The sequence below is a fragment of the Cottoperca gobio genome, chromosome 3 (genome assembly GCF_900634415.1).
Source record: "Cottoperca gobio chromosome 3, fCotGob3.1, whole genome shotgun sequence".
NCBI lineage: Eukaryota > Metazoa > Chordata > Actinopteri > Perciformes > Bovichtidae > Cottoperca > Cottoperca gobio.
In genome coordinates this window covers 4,738,097-4,751,743 of record NC_041357.1, presented here as the reverse complement: position 1 = coordinate 4,751,743, position 13,647 = coordinate 4,738,097, and the positions used below count along the sequence as shown (strand labels likewise).

At 46.5% G+C, this 13,647-nt stretch overlaps 1 pseudogene; it reads right to left on the bottom strand.

The window, feature by feature from the left end:
- Positions 1–5,954: 5,954 nt before the first annotated feature.
- On the bottom strand, positions 5,955–13,345 carry LOC115028953 (methylmalonate-semialdehyde dehydrogenase [acylating], mitochondrial pseudogene; annotated as a pseudogene).
- Positions 13,346–13,647: the final 302 nt, after the last annotated feature.

The following is a 13,647-nucleotide window of genomic DNA, read 5'->3' as shown; positions in this document are numbered from 1 at the left end:
AGCTGGGGGGCTGCCATCACTGAAATACAAGACAGGTTTCTTTTGGTAAATTGACAACAGCAAGTCAAGTTTATTTTCTCTGTGTAGCTCTATACATCAACATTTAAATATATATATATATACAGTTTAATTTATTCCAGAATGCAGCTCAACTGTTCAGAAAAAAGATGCAAGAAAAGTAGACGTAAACTCTGAAAGGATCATAAATCTATGTATAGTGTTGATAACAGCACACTTAGAAGAGGTCGCAGCTCTGTACAGCTCTTCACCCCACATAAGCCCTCTCAGGTGTACCTGTGAGTGCATACATCGTCCCACACATGCATATTTTCAAGGAAAGTCTTTAGTCCTGTTGTCACCACAGGTATGTAGAGTATATTCCACCCTATGAGTCAGAGATATTAACATGTTTACTAATGCAGGTACATCTAAGAGTCACTGCTGAGAGCCAAGAGTTGTAGCATTCAAACCCGTTCTGGTGGAAGAGAGTGGGACCTTTCCCGTGGATTGCAGCACAGATTACACAGAACTGCTCACTGTTGGCAGCATTATCACAAAGTAGATTCGATGGGAAGATTTGTTTGCAGCCAGTTTGTGATGTAACTAGTAGATGTGTTAGTCCGACTGAAAAACAGGAAAGAAACCACGCAAATATAAAAATGAAATTTAAATTGCTTGGTTTTCAACAAGAAGCCTTTTCTTTGGGTTGTGGTTTGGTTGTTCGTATCCACACCAGCCAATCAGAGTCAATAGTTCTCAGTGGCCATGGACAGATATACATAAGCAGTACGAGAAGGCTATTAAACAGTTCCTGAACTGGACTCTATATCGATGGTACAGATCACTGCAGATCAGGGCTGCAACTAACCACTATTTTTTATCAATTAATCGGGCGATTATTTCCTAGATTAATAGATTAATCCTTTGGTCTATAAATTGGTAGAATAAATATAGTTTATTGAATATATAGAAATATAGTAATAAAAAAAATTCCATTCCAGCGTTTCAAAGTCCAAGGTGTTGTCTTTAAATATCTTGTTTTGTCAATCCAAAACCAAAAGATAACCACTTTGATATGATATAAACAATAAAAAGCAGTATTGTATTTGAGGGGCTGAAACTGTGTTTTCTGTCATTTCTGCATGAAAAATGACAGTAATGATTAGTCGATTATCAAAATAGTTGCCGATTCTTTTTCTGTCTACAGTCCACTAATCGTTGCAGCTCTTCTGCTGAACATGCAACATCACTTCTCTGGATCCAGAAATCCCTCAAACTGTAATCCAAGGAATCAGTCATGCCCCAAACTGAAGCAGAATATGTCCAGATGATTTCCAAGGCTTAAAGTGTAGTGGGATATTTCCTACAAAAGTCAACCTACTTCATTCTGAGAAACCAGAAAAACAACAGTGTTGGTCATTTGTTGTCTCTTGCAGTCATGTGAATAATGATTGTTTGAAGCAAAGGCAGACGTGGTAGTCTTACAGGCCTGGCCCTGTTCAGACATGGCATAAACATGTGTCTTTGTCCATCCGATCACACGTTCACAGCTCTCAGTAAGTCAGTTCACACCTGGCATCAGAACGCGCCTCCACATGCATCTCGACTGAACACTTCTGATCAAATCTCACTTCCCTGCTCTATATGATAATAAACATGTACATCAGGAGGTGAGTTTTCATGAAACACAAATTGTGTGTGTCTGTGTGAGTGTGTGTGTGTGTGTGTGTGTGTGTGTGTGTGTGTGTGTGTGTGTGTGTGTGTGTGTGTGTGTGCACCTCGCACTCGGTGAAACATGAGAGGGCAGAGGATACACACACACACACACATGTCAGTTGAGTAGGCTGTCCTGGGCCACATTTGTGTACACACTGTTAAAAGAATGTGGTCATTCCAGATCACTTCCAAAGGTGGTCTGGGCAATCGGATCTCGATATGCTTGGTGCAGTCACACTTGTACTTAAAGCTGTCCTCTTGTGATTGGATCACCCAAGATGCCAGGTCTGAACTCGGCTACAAAACCTCTTAGGAATGGTTGGGTGAGGTAAGGTTGGGTGGTTGTGCATGCACTTGAAGAGTTGGCTGACTCTCATACTGAGGAAGGTGTGAGTGTCTCTCACCTCTGTGTGCTCACATCTTCCCATCACAGAACAAATTGTGCTCTGGACCTTTGGTGGAACTTCCAAGAGGAGTACTGGGACCAGTAAGACAGCAATAGTGTGCTTCTAAACTCAACCCAATGTGTGTGCTGTGATCCTGCCGGAAAATCCTTCAAATCCCAAATGTACCTTTTATAGTGATTTTATTCAATTTGCCTTTCTGGTTGTCAGAACATACATGAAACAATGACATATTTAACAAGAGCCACAAAAGAGAAACGTTTGAACAAACACTTACAAGAAAGAAAAAGCTGTTTTTTTGGAATGGGAAGAAATGACAGCAAACTATATGGTAATGGTACACTGGATGCCAGCAGATAACCCAAATGTGATGAAAGGGTTCATACGCAGAGCGCATTCATTTGTACTTTTAATGACCTCAGTGGTTCAGTGATTACCAGCTGTAAGATTATGTTTGTAAACAAGTTTCACTTACTACAATATCTGCGTATGGAAAAAGGAATGGTATGGAAGGGATTTGTGTTAATGCTATAAACTATGGTTAAGATATAGTTAGGATTAGAAAACTAAAACACGTTATTTGCAGATTTGTTAGGGGACTCGGACTGCAGTGCTACTGAGTGTCCTGGGCATTATTCCTGAATAGTCCAATATGCATTGACGCAAAATATTTGGGATACTGAGCTGTGCTAATGAATGTTAATGTGACAGAGGGAAGTTGTCAAAAGCATTAGTTCATAATATAACATCAACAAAACCACCACAATCAACAAATGCAAGTTGAAAGAACCATATGTTTCCTTTAAGCCTGAATATCTCCTTCATAGAACAATGATTTTTATAATCCCCTCACAAGAAACTATTTCAAGGCAGAAGTGGAAATCTTTTGAAAATAATACAGTTGAGCTGAGAGCTAGCATGTAGCCGACATTAGCATCTGCTTCACCACCACAGTCAAGGTGATTGCATTTACCCAGAGTTCTCCTGTGGAAATTGTCTTAGTCTTAGACCCAATGTTTTTAATTAAGAGTGACAGTGAGAGAATGTGTGCACTGGAAAAGGGATTTACTACATGAGGCAGAGCTTGTTTGTCTAGCTTTACTGAGCATCTGAAGAGTGCAACCCGCTTCATGTCGTCTACACATATCAAGTATTTGGAGCTAAAGTCTAAATATGCTTTTAAAAAAATCATTTGTAATGTGTTTTTTGTGTCTCTTCCACACCTACAGGAGGAGACAGAGTATGATCTACAGTCCGAACAATATAATGCTATTAAATATTATGTATATAATATTATAATACCGTTCTACTGTTATGTTCACATAGCCTGGGATATGGCTGTACAATTGATTGGAAGTTAAACAACAATTATTTGATCAACACAAAATGTATCTACAAACATTTTGATAATTGATTACTCATTTAAATAATTTAAAAGCAAAATCCAAAACATTGTATGGTTCCAGTTGTGAGGATTTACAGATGTTCTTATGTGATAGTAAACTAAATATCTTAGGGCTTTAGGACATGAAGATGTAACATTTCTTTATGATATTTTATAGATAGATAATGATAGATTTTGATAGAAAATAATTGACTATAAAATAATTATCAATCAGTAGTGAAAATGGCATTATTTTCTCAGGTGTAATCAGGTTTTTGTCTGTATTTATGTATGGGCGGACATAATTGCATGAATTTAAATACCATCAATAAACTTTCGAACATTGAATTGATTGTGTAAATCAGTGTGAAGCAGATGTGCATGCATATGATCTGTATAAACAGATGATTAATTATTCTCATGATCCCTCCGAAAGGTTCTTGTAAGGTTGAAGGAAGACATTTGCACGAGGATTATATCAATATGCACAACTGGAAGCCTGTATTAATGTCTCAGCTAAACTGTCACTTCCTGACATCTTCAGGTCACCATATGCGTTTCATATGAGTCTTCGACAATGAGTGAATCCCAGATATCTGTGGCCTAAATGGAAGACGTATATAAATGAATGCTAAAATAATTGTATGACAGGGCTCATTAGGTTATGATAACATTATATGAGGTTATAAAATGAAAATTAAATCATCCCTTCCACTTTAATTGGGCTGCTACTGGCTGCATATTCAAACGGATTGCTCCTACAATTTAAACCAATTCACTGTATGAGGTCTTTAAAAAAAGCTTCCAAGCAGCAACCACCTGATGACACACACTGAGAAGCAGAGTGAGGGGGCTTGGAGAAAGAAGGGACCCCTAACCCTGCTTCTGCCGATCTATAACTACCACTTCCTGTTGTGATTCAAAAGAGCAAACTGTCTTAAAGCTGCAATACTGCAACTTCTCTGACATGAAACAGTCACTAACTAAGTAACATGTCAGTAGTCCTCTATGTTCATGCCTAAATCCCCTGTTAGCATCAAGCTGGCTTTTCCAGTGATGTTGCAATGTTGTATGGTATATACCATTTCTATGGGAGTGGTGTAAGAGTGAGGCTGTGTGCGGTAAGAACAGATCATTCTAAGGCCCATTGATCACTGTCATTGTTGTTTCTTTATTGTAGATTACAACATTTGTTCACCGAGGGTGCTGCTCTAAGGCTAGATATTTGCTGAAGATAATTGGCAGGGACACTGATACGATGATGACATTTTACCAGCCAACAACTAAAGCCTCTTTCACACAACCACTGCAACCCTGAACTTACCTAGACATTACCAGGAGCAGCTGTATGTGAAATGGCCTAATAATTCGGACCGGACATCAAAAGTACTTTACACTGCCAGTTCCGAGCACCCAGTTTGTGTAATGTCCAAATGAGCCCATATCCGCTCATGGTCCAGGGAATTAACGACGAGAGAGTGCACGTGTTGATGAGGTTTCTATAGTGGCTGGCGTGAAACTGAAAGAAAACAAACATCTGAGGGTAAAGCTGAAGGTTTATTTACACGAAGACGGCAACGAAAATGGCTAAATGGAGAGACGACGAGATAAGGACTAATGCCAAAATTGCCAAACATATTGAAGGATTGTCAGGGGCTTGGTTGTTTGTTTGTTTTGGGTTTTTTTCAAATTGCAGTGTCTTTATTCACAGAGTGAACTGCAGACTCTCGTCTTTTAATCTTCAGCCACAAAGACCTAAGAAGAAGTCAAGGAGACAAAGTTTCAAGGAGCTAAAATACTAATCATGTAAAACACTGCAGTTTAACTTTTATACCTTTCACCATCACTCCGACAATACAGTACAAACAAGCCTCTATGTGACACCGAAAACACATTAGTCCCAACACTGGACAGTAGGATATACATTTAGAGGGACAAGAACTACAACCATTATTTCAGTTTTAACTAGGCTCTTGTTCTAATGATGCATTCACTCCATTTATATGTACTTTTCAAGTAGCTATACAATGCTCTGATAAACAGAACAAGCCAAAATAACCACAGAGTGTAATGGTGGAAGACATTTGCAGACACTGCTTTAAAAGAGGCAGAATCTGATTCTTTTGATTCTACTTATAAGAAATGTGACACCAGAGTACACAAGGATCCAGAACAGGACACAAACAGGAGAAAACTGGTAGAAATGACAACAAACCCATGAAGAGATTCACAGCACCATTCATTGCATTAGTCCAGCTAAGCTCCCCGTCTACCAATAAAGTGTAATTTGCATTTTTGTGTGTTTGTGCAACAACATCGTCCTCAATGTTCGAAGTTAAAAAAATTGCCAACTAATAATCCCCAGTGTGGATATCTCTCAAAAGAGGACATGATCTTCTTCTTAAGGCATATGAGAAATCACTGAAGGTTACGTTAGATGTGTCGTCATTTTAACGCCCCATGGTTGGCATGGTAACAGCTGGGCTCGTCAGAGTGGTGTTCTCCGTGATGTCACAGTCTTGATCTGAGTGTAGAACTGGATGCCCTGCTTGCCATAGAAGTTGGTGTCTCCTCTGAATGAGCCTCTGGAGCCAGTGAAGGAGAACATGGGGAGGGGGACAGGGATGGGCACGTTCACGCCAATCTGGCCAACGTCCACCTCATGTGTGTATTTGCGTGCTGTGGCTCCATTGGTGGTGAAGATGGCGGTGCTGTTGCCGTAAGGCAGGGGTCGGGAACCTATGGCTCGCGAGCCATATATGGCTCTTTTGATGACGCGATATGGCTCGCAGACAATTTTGAGCTGACATTTTTTAACATGATTAACAAGTAATAAACAATTATACTGTGTCATTTTAAAGTAAAACATTTAGCAGCGGATTTGTTTTTAGTTCTCCACTCTCCTTTCCTCCGCTCTGTCTCTGACTGCACAGCGCACACACTTACACACGTGTGTGTGTGTGTGTGTGTGTGTGTGTGTGTGTGTGTGTGTATGTAGCCCTGCCCTTCGCGAAACAGCTGAGGAGAAACTGCGCAAAGCAAGCAGTAGACCGGGGGGGTCAAACTCATTCACAGAGAGGGCCAACATTAAAAACTGGGACTACGTCGAGGGCCAAACACGGTCCACATGTATTGAACAGGGTACACATAAAGTGCAAAAAGATATGGAACATATTTAAGTCAACTGCAGACGGGTTGCTGAGCAGTTCAATTAAAATATCTGAGCAGCAAAGTCGGCAAATGCTCTCAGTTGGTCAGCAGAATGCGGTCGGGAACACAGCGGTGGAGATGTTTGTCAGTGTTTGGAAACACGTAGTGACCAAAGTTTCCTTCTGCATCTGAGTCTCCCACAGGCAGCTTGGCATCATACATGTTCGTGATCACACGGCCCTGAAGCTGCAGGTTTAACAGTGAGATGCTTCGTTATGTCGCACAAACAGTCCAGCTCACATCGTCCCAGAGATCTGTCGTGTGTTTCCCTTTGCTTTCCAAAAACTTTCATTTCATTTACACATTTAGATACTTCCTCAAATGTCTTTTCCCGTGGTTGTGCCATGCATTGATTTAATTACCAAAACCGGCGGGCCAGTTATGACAGACATGATATTTTCTCGCGGGCCGGATATAATAATAATAATAATAATAATAATAAATTGTATTTGTAAAGCGCCTTTCAAAGCTAAAAGCAATCTCAAGGCACTAAAATGCAGGGCAACAACAAAAACAACACCAACAACAACAGACATAAGAAGTTAAATAGGTCATAATTGCCTTGAGTTTGACACCTGTGCAGTAAACACTGAAATATGAGATAAATAACGTAAGCGTTTAGTTTATTTAATAAAAGAGCACCTGTTCAATGCAACACTGATACCGCTATTAGTACTCGGAGACGTGTTATTCTTAAAAAAAATGCATGCATAAAGTTGCGTTCAAATTGATTAAATATATGGCTCTCAAGGAAATACATAAACAAATATTTGGCTTTTATGGCTCTCCCAGCCAAAAAGGTTCCCGACCCCTGCCGTAAGGGTTACTGTTGATTAAAGAAACTGCTTCGTCAAGACTGTCAGCCTCCAGGACGACAAGCACAGGTCCAAAGATCTCCTCTGTGTAACACTTCATGCCCAGCGTAACACTGCTCAGGATGGTGGGTCCTATAAAGTTTCCATTTTCATATCTTTTGACGTTGGCATTCCTCCCGTCCAGCAGCAGCTTGGCACCCTCATCCACCCCACTCTGGATCAAAGACTCTACCGGGTTGATCACCTGCATTGACGCGCAGTGACTTAGAGCGCTCCACCAGCTCTGGGAGCCATATGCGAGACTCTCCTACAAAAATAGCAGTGGAGATAGCCATACAGCGCTGACCAGCTGCTCCGAAAGCAGCCCCCACCAGCTGGTTGATGGTGTTCTCTTTGTTGGCATCAGGCATCACCACACCATGGTTCTTGACACCCATGTTGGACTGCACTCTCTTGCCGTTCTTAGATCCCCACTCGTAGATGTGCTCTTCAGCCATGTTGGAGCCCACAAAGCTGATGGCTTTGATGGCCGGGTGGTCACAGATGAAGTTCACCGCTGCATGCTGGCCGTGGATGATGTTGAGTGTACCATCTGGTGTGCATCATGGAGCAATTTGGCCAGGAGCATGGTGCACCCTGGGACCCGTTCAGAGGGCTTCATCAGGTAGGTGTTGCCACAAGCCATGCCGATGGGGAAAATCCACAGAGTCACCTTGGCGGGGAAGTTAAACGGAGTGATACCGCCACACACTCCGATGGGCAGGCGGTAGGTGTAGATATCCATGTCCCTGGTGATGGAAGGCAACGTCTCCCCCAATATGAGAGAACATTAATATTCCTGGGAAACGTCCATCCGTTCCTCCTCAGCCTCCGGGGGTGTCTCCTCCTCGTCAGATGCCTCGGACGAAGAAGGGGGGCTAGCCAGTCAAGATGGGACCCCTAATGGTGGGGTGGTCTTAGCTGGCTGGTCAGGCTGCAGATGGTGAAACTCCCTGATCAACCGGGCATCCAGGATGTGTCGCGCAGGAACCCAACACCTTTCCTCAGGACCATAACCTTCCCAGTCCATCAGGTATTGCAGACCCCTTCCCCGGCGGCGGGAACGAAGGAGGCGGCGAAAGGTGTATACAGGACCACCATCGATGAAGCGAGGCGGCGGGGGAGGCGGAGCAGCCGGGACCAGTGTGCTCTCCTGCACAAGTTTAACCCTGGAAACGTGGAAGGTCGGATGTATCCACATGGAACGGGGCAACTTTAGTTTGACTGTCGCGGGGTTGATAACTTCTTGGATCTCAAACGGGCCGATGAACCGAGGCGCCAATTTTTTAGATTCTACCCGTAACGGGAAGTCCCGTCGAGCGGAGGAGAGTAGCTCTAGCCTGGGTCCAGGTTTGGTGGCAACGGTTAATGAAAGCCTGGACGGAAGGACAGGAGACCTCTTTCTCCAATGCGGGGAACAGTGGCAGTTGGAACCTGTAGGAACACTGAAATGGGGACAGTCCAGTGGCTGAGCTGACATGGGTATTTTGGGCATATTCCACCCACAGGTGCTGCTGAGACCAGGCCGAGGGATGTTTGGAAATCATGCACTGAAGTGCTGTCTCCATCTCCTGATTTTTCCGTTCTGTCTGCCCATTTGATTGTGGGTGGAATCCGTAAGATAGGCTGATGGTGGCCCCCAGGAGTGAACAAAACTCCCTCCAGAATATGGACGTGAACTGGGGTCGGTAGGGAGTCCATGGAGTCGAAAGACATGCAGCAGAACCAGTTCCGCAGTCTCCTTGGCCGACGGGAGCTTGGGCAGCGACACGAAGTGGGCCATCTTGCTAAACCGGTCAACTACAGTCAGGATGGTGGTATGACCGTGGGACATAGGCAGGCCGGTTACAAAGTCTAGAGAGATGTGAGACCAGGGACGATGGGGCACTGGTAGAGGTAGCAGAAGGCTGGCAGAAGCTTGGTGAGACGGCTTGTGCTGACTACAAATGGGACACGCATTGACGAACCCACGAGTGTCCTCCTCCAGGGTGGCCCACCAGAATCTCCGTAGAAGGACCTCCTTAGTCCGTTGGATCCCAGGGTGGCAGGTGAGCCAGGAACTGTGGGCCCATTGAATGATGTCAGAGCTAAGATCCAGGGGAACAAACAGGCGGTACGGCGGGCAGGAACTAGGACCGGGCTGATCTTTCAAGGCGGCTTTAACCCTCTCCTCCACCTCCCAAGTGAGAGAGGCAATCAAGCGGGGTACTGGAAGGATGGGATCCGGCTCGGTGATGGAGTCCTCCCCTCCCACAAACAGACGGGACAGGGCGTCTGGTTTAATGTTGTGGGAACCAGGCCGGTAGGACAGTGAAAAGTTGAACCTGGTGAAGAATAGGGACCACCTGGCCTGCCGGGAGTTCAGTCTCTTGGCTGATTGGATGTACGCCAAATTCTTGTGGTCAGTCCAAACCAGAAAAGGCAGCTTGGTCCCCTCGAGCCAGTGACGCCATTCCTCCAGTGCCAGCTTAACAGCTAATAATCCCGGTTCCCGATGTCGTAATTTCTCTCTGCCGGCGAAATCTTTTTAGAGAAGAAGGCACAGGGGTGAAGCTTCTGGTCGTCGGCCGCCCTCTGCGACACCTCCACCACGAACTGTCTCTCCGGTTCCGGAACTCGCAGGATGGGAGCAGAGGTGAAACGGGACCAGAGGTTCTGGAAAGCCCCCTCAGCCACTGATACAGCACCTTTGAAGAGGTGAGGGCCGTGAGTGTGGCAGCCACCGTGCTGTAGCCGCGGATGAACCTTCAGTAAAAGTTTGCGAACCCCAGGAACCGCTGTAACTGCTTACGTGAGTCAGGAACCGGCCAGGAGGTGACCGCAGAGACTTTGGTAGGGTCCATCTGCATACTCCCCCGTCCCACGATGTATCCCAGAAATGAGACAGAGGTGGTATGGAACTCACATTTCTCGGTCTTTACAAACAACAAGTTCTCAAGCAGGCGTTGAAGGATGGCCTGGACATGATGCACATGCTCCCCCTTGGTACAGGAGTAGATCAAGATGTTGTCTAGGTATACGAACACCTGCTTGTTCAACATGTCTCTAAAAACATCATTTACCAATACCTGGAATACCGCTGGGGCGTTTGTGAGGCCGAACGGCATCACCAGACATTCATAATGTCCAGATGCGGTGTTAAAAGCCGTCTTCCACTCGTCTCCCTCCCGGATCCGAGCTAAGTGGTAGGCATTGCAAAGGTCCAACTTCGTAAAGATGGTAGCCCCCTGCAATAACTCAAAAGCGGAGGAGATGAGGGAAAGAGGATATCGGTTCTTTACCGTGATGTCATTGAGGCCCCTGTAATCAATACACGGCCTCAGAGTCTTGTACTTCTTTTCCACAAAGAAGAATCCCGCCCCTGCCGATGAGGACGAGAGACGGATAATCCCGGCAGCCAGAGAGTCATTAATGTAACTTTCCATGGCCTCCCTCTCGGGTGCCGACAGGGAATACAGGCGACCACGAGGAGGTGACATGCCGGGGTGTAGCTCAATCGCACCGTCGTATGGACGGTGCGGGGGCAGAGACGTGGCCCGGGCCTTGCTGAATACCTCCTGGAAGTCATGGTATTCAACCGGCACCCCCGAACTAATAATAAATAAATCCGGAGCAGGACAGAAGCAGACGGACTGCTGCAGAGCGGCGGCTTGCTTCAGGCACACCTTGTGGCAGGCAGGGCTGTCACCCAGTCAATGTTGGGGTTGTGGCGGCGGAGTCAGGGGTAGCCCAGAATCAACGGAAGATGAGGAGACCGTAGAAGGTGACACTGGATGGTCTCGTGGTGGTTGCCAGACAGTAGCATCCGAACAGGCATGGTCTGGTGAGTGACGGTCCCCAGGAGGTGGCCATCCAGGGCACTGGCCGGAACGGGGACCGGCAGAGGAACCCGGTCAATCCCCAGCTGCAAGACAAGGTCCTCGTCCATGAGGCTAACATCAGCCCCGGAGTCAATGAACGTAGCGAGGGCGTGGAACCCGTCAGTCAACAGCAGTCGAACGTGACACAGGGGTCTTTGGTTGGGGAAGAGTCTTTTGGTTCGGCTCACCAGTATGTTCCCCATTACTGGTGAGCCCGGTCTTTTGCTGGGCATCTGGAAACGAAATGGCCACCCTGGCAGCAGTATAGACAGAGGTTCCTTCGTTACGGTGCCCACGTTCCTCTGAGGTGAGGCTGGTGCGCCCCACCTGCATGGGCTCAGATCCGCCTAGCAATGGCTCAGCATCAAAACTGGTGGGCGCCACAGGTCCTCGCTGCCGGCCGGATGTGAAGTGACCTAGTGGCCGCTGTCGTTTCTCTCGCCTCCTCACCTGGATCCGCCGATCCAGTCTGGACGTGAGTTCGATTAATCCATCTAGCGAGGATGGTAACTCAAAAGACACCAGCTCATCTTTAAGATAATCCGCTAGCCCTAGCAGGTAAGTGTCATTTTAAGCCGCAGAATCAGCTACCGTCCGGTCTCCCTGCTTTAGACTCATCAGACCTCCGGTAGCGTCTGGACCCATGGAAACTCCGCCGAAGACCTTGCGTAGCTCGGCCGAAAAAGCAACAAAAGAGGAGCAAGCTGTCGTCTGTCACTCCCACTCTGCTGTTCCCCACAGCCGAGCTCTCTCCGTCAGGTGGGTGATGACGAAAGCCACCTTACACCCCTCCGAATTGAAGGTGTTTGGCTTCAAGGCGAACAGGAGAGAACAGTTTGTAATGAACGGGTTGCAGCCCTCAGTATCATCGGCATAGCGCTCTGGGGCCCCCACCTGAGGCTTCGGTGCTGGTCCTGGAGCTGAAACTGGCGGCAGCGGAGCTGGAGGAGGCCCAGGACTAGTTGCAGATCTCATAGCTAGCGTCAGCTGCTGAACCTGGGCAACTAACGTAGTCATCACTTGCTCCTAGTTAACGGCCGACTGCCGTAGCTTGTTCGTTATTGAGGCGAACCTCGCCTCATGATGCTGGATGGCGTTCTCCACCTGCTCCATCCGGTTCAGAGGTGGTTCTGTGTGTGCTGGGTCCATGAGTGGCCAGATTTTTCTGTCACAACAAGTCGATGGTGGACCCAAGTGCAACACACAGGAAACTAAGGATAATTGGTAATGACCTTTATTAGTAGTCAGGAGCAGGTTATAGCCGAGTACACTGATCCACAGCGGGATGATAATAATCCACAAGGACCAACCAATCGGTAGCAGGCAAGGGGTAAGTCGGGGCCGGGCGGAGGGTCGGGAAACAGGCAAGGCAAGTTGAAGGAATTCTGTCTGGGTCGGGAAACAGGCAAGGCAGACAGGTCCAAAACAGGCTTGGTTGGGAAACAGGCAAAGCAGGCAGGTCAGGGGCAGGCAGGGTCGGCAACGAGAGATCTGTTTGGGGAAGAGCGCTGGAAAGACTTGCATGATACAGAGTACAATCTGGCACTGAGTGAGTGACTGGGAGAGGCTTAAATAAGGGCTTGATTAATTGGCAGCAGCCTGAGCCCAAGGTGAGGTGATGAGGTGGGAGTGGCTGGCTGGTGAGGTGAGAAGGAGGCGGGGTGTGGAAAAGTACCGGGCTGAGGTAAGAAGTACTGGAGCAGACTGTGACAGATAGGCTCTGGAGCAGGAGTCAACAGCTGCCAGCATCTCCTCCTTGGTAGCTTTGGGAACACGTCCCACCACCTCATTATTGGCAGGGTTGGGAATGTCAAGCCATTCAGAGCTGTTGGACTCAACAAACTTGCCATCGATGAACAGCTTGGTGGTGGGCACTGAGGAGGAGGAGTAACAAAGGCCACACAGGATTGCTGCCATTGTTTCGGGTTTCTTTTTTCCTGCTCCGAAGCCCTTGAAACGACCCAAAAGTAACCGGAGTGCAAAGAGAACTAGCAGGAATGTTGCAGGGAACAAAGCGGTCGATTGGTTGTTTATGAATTACGAGCCAGCTACGTTAGCGCTGTGTAATTTGTGTCAGGGCGTGTGTCCTGCACGCTCACCACTCCTAAACCTAAACTAATTCCAGTAGAGAGAATGTGCTTGCCATGGACAATCTTTTCTAGAATCTCTCGAATCTCTAGAATCCAGAGCCTTCAGCTATCAAGCTCCTCTCCAGCGGA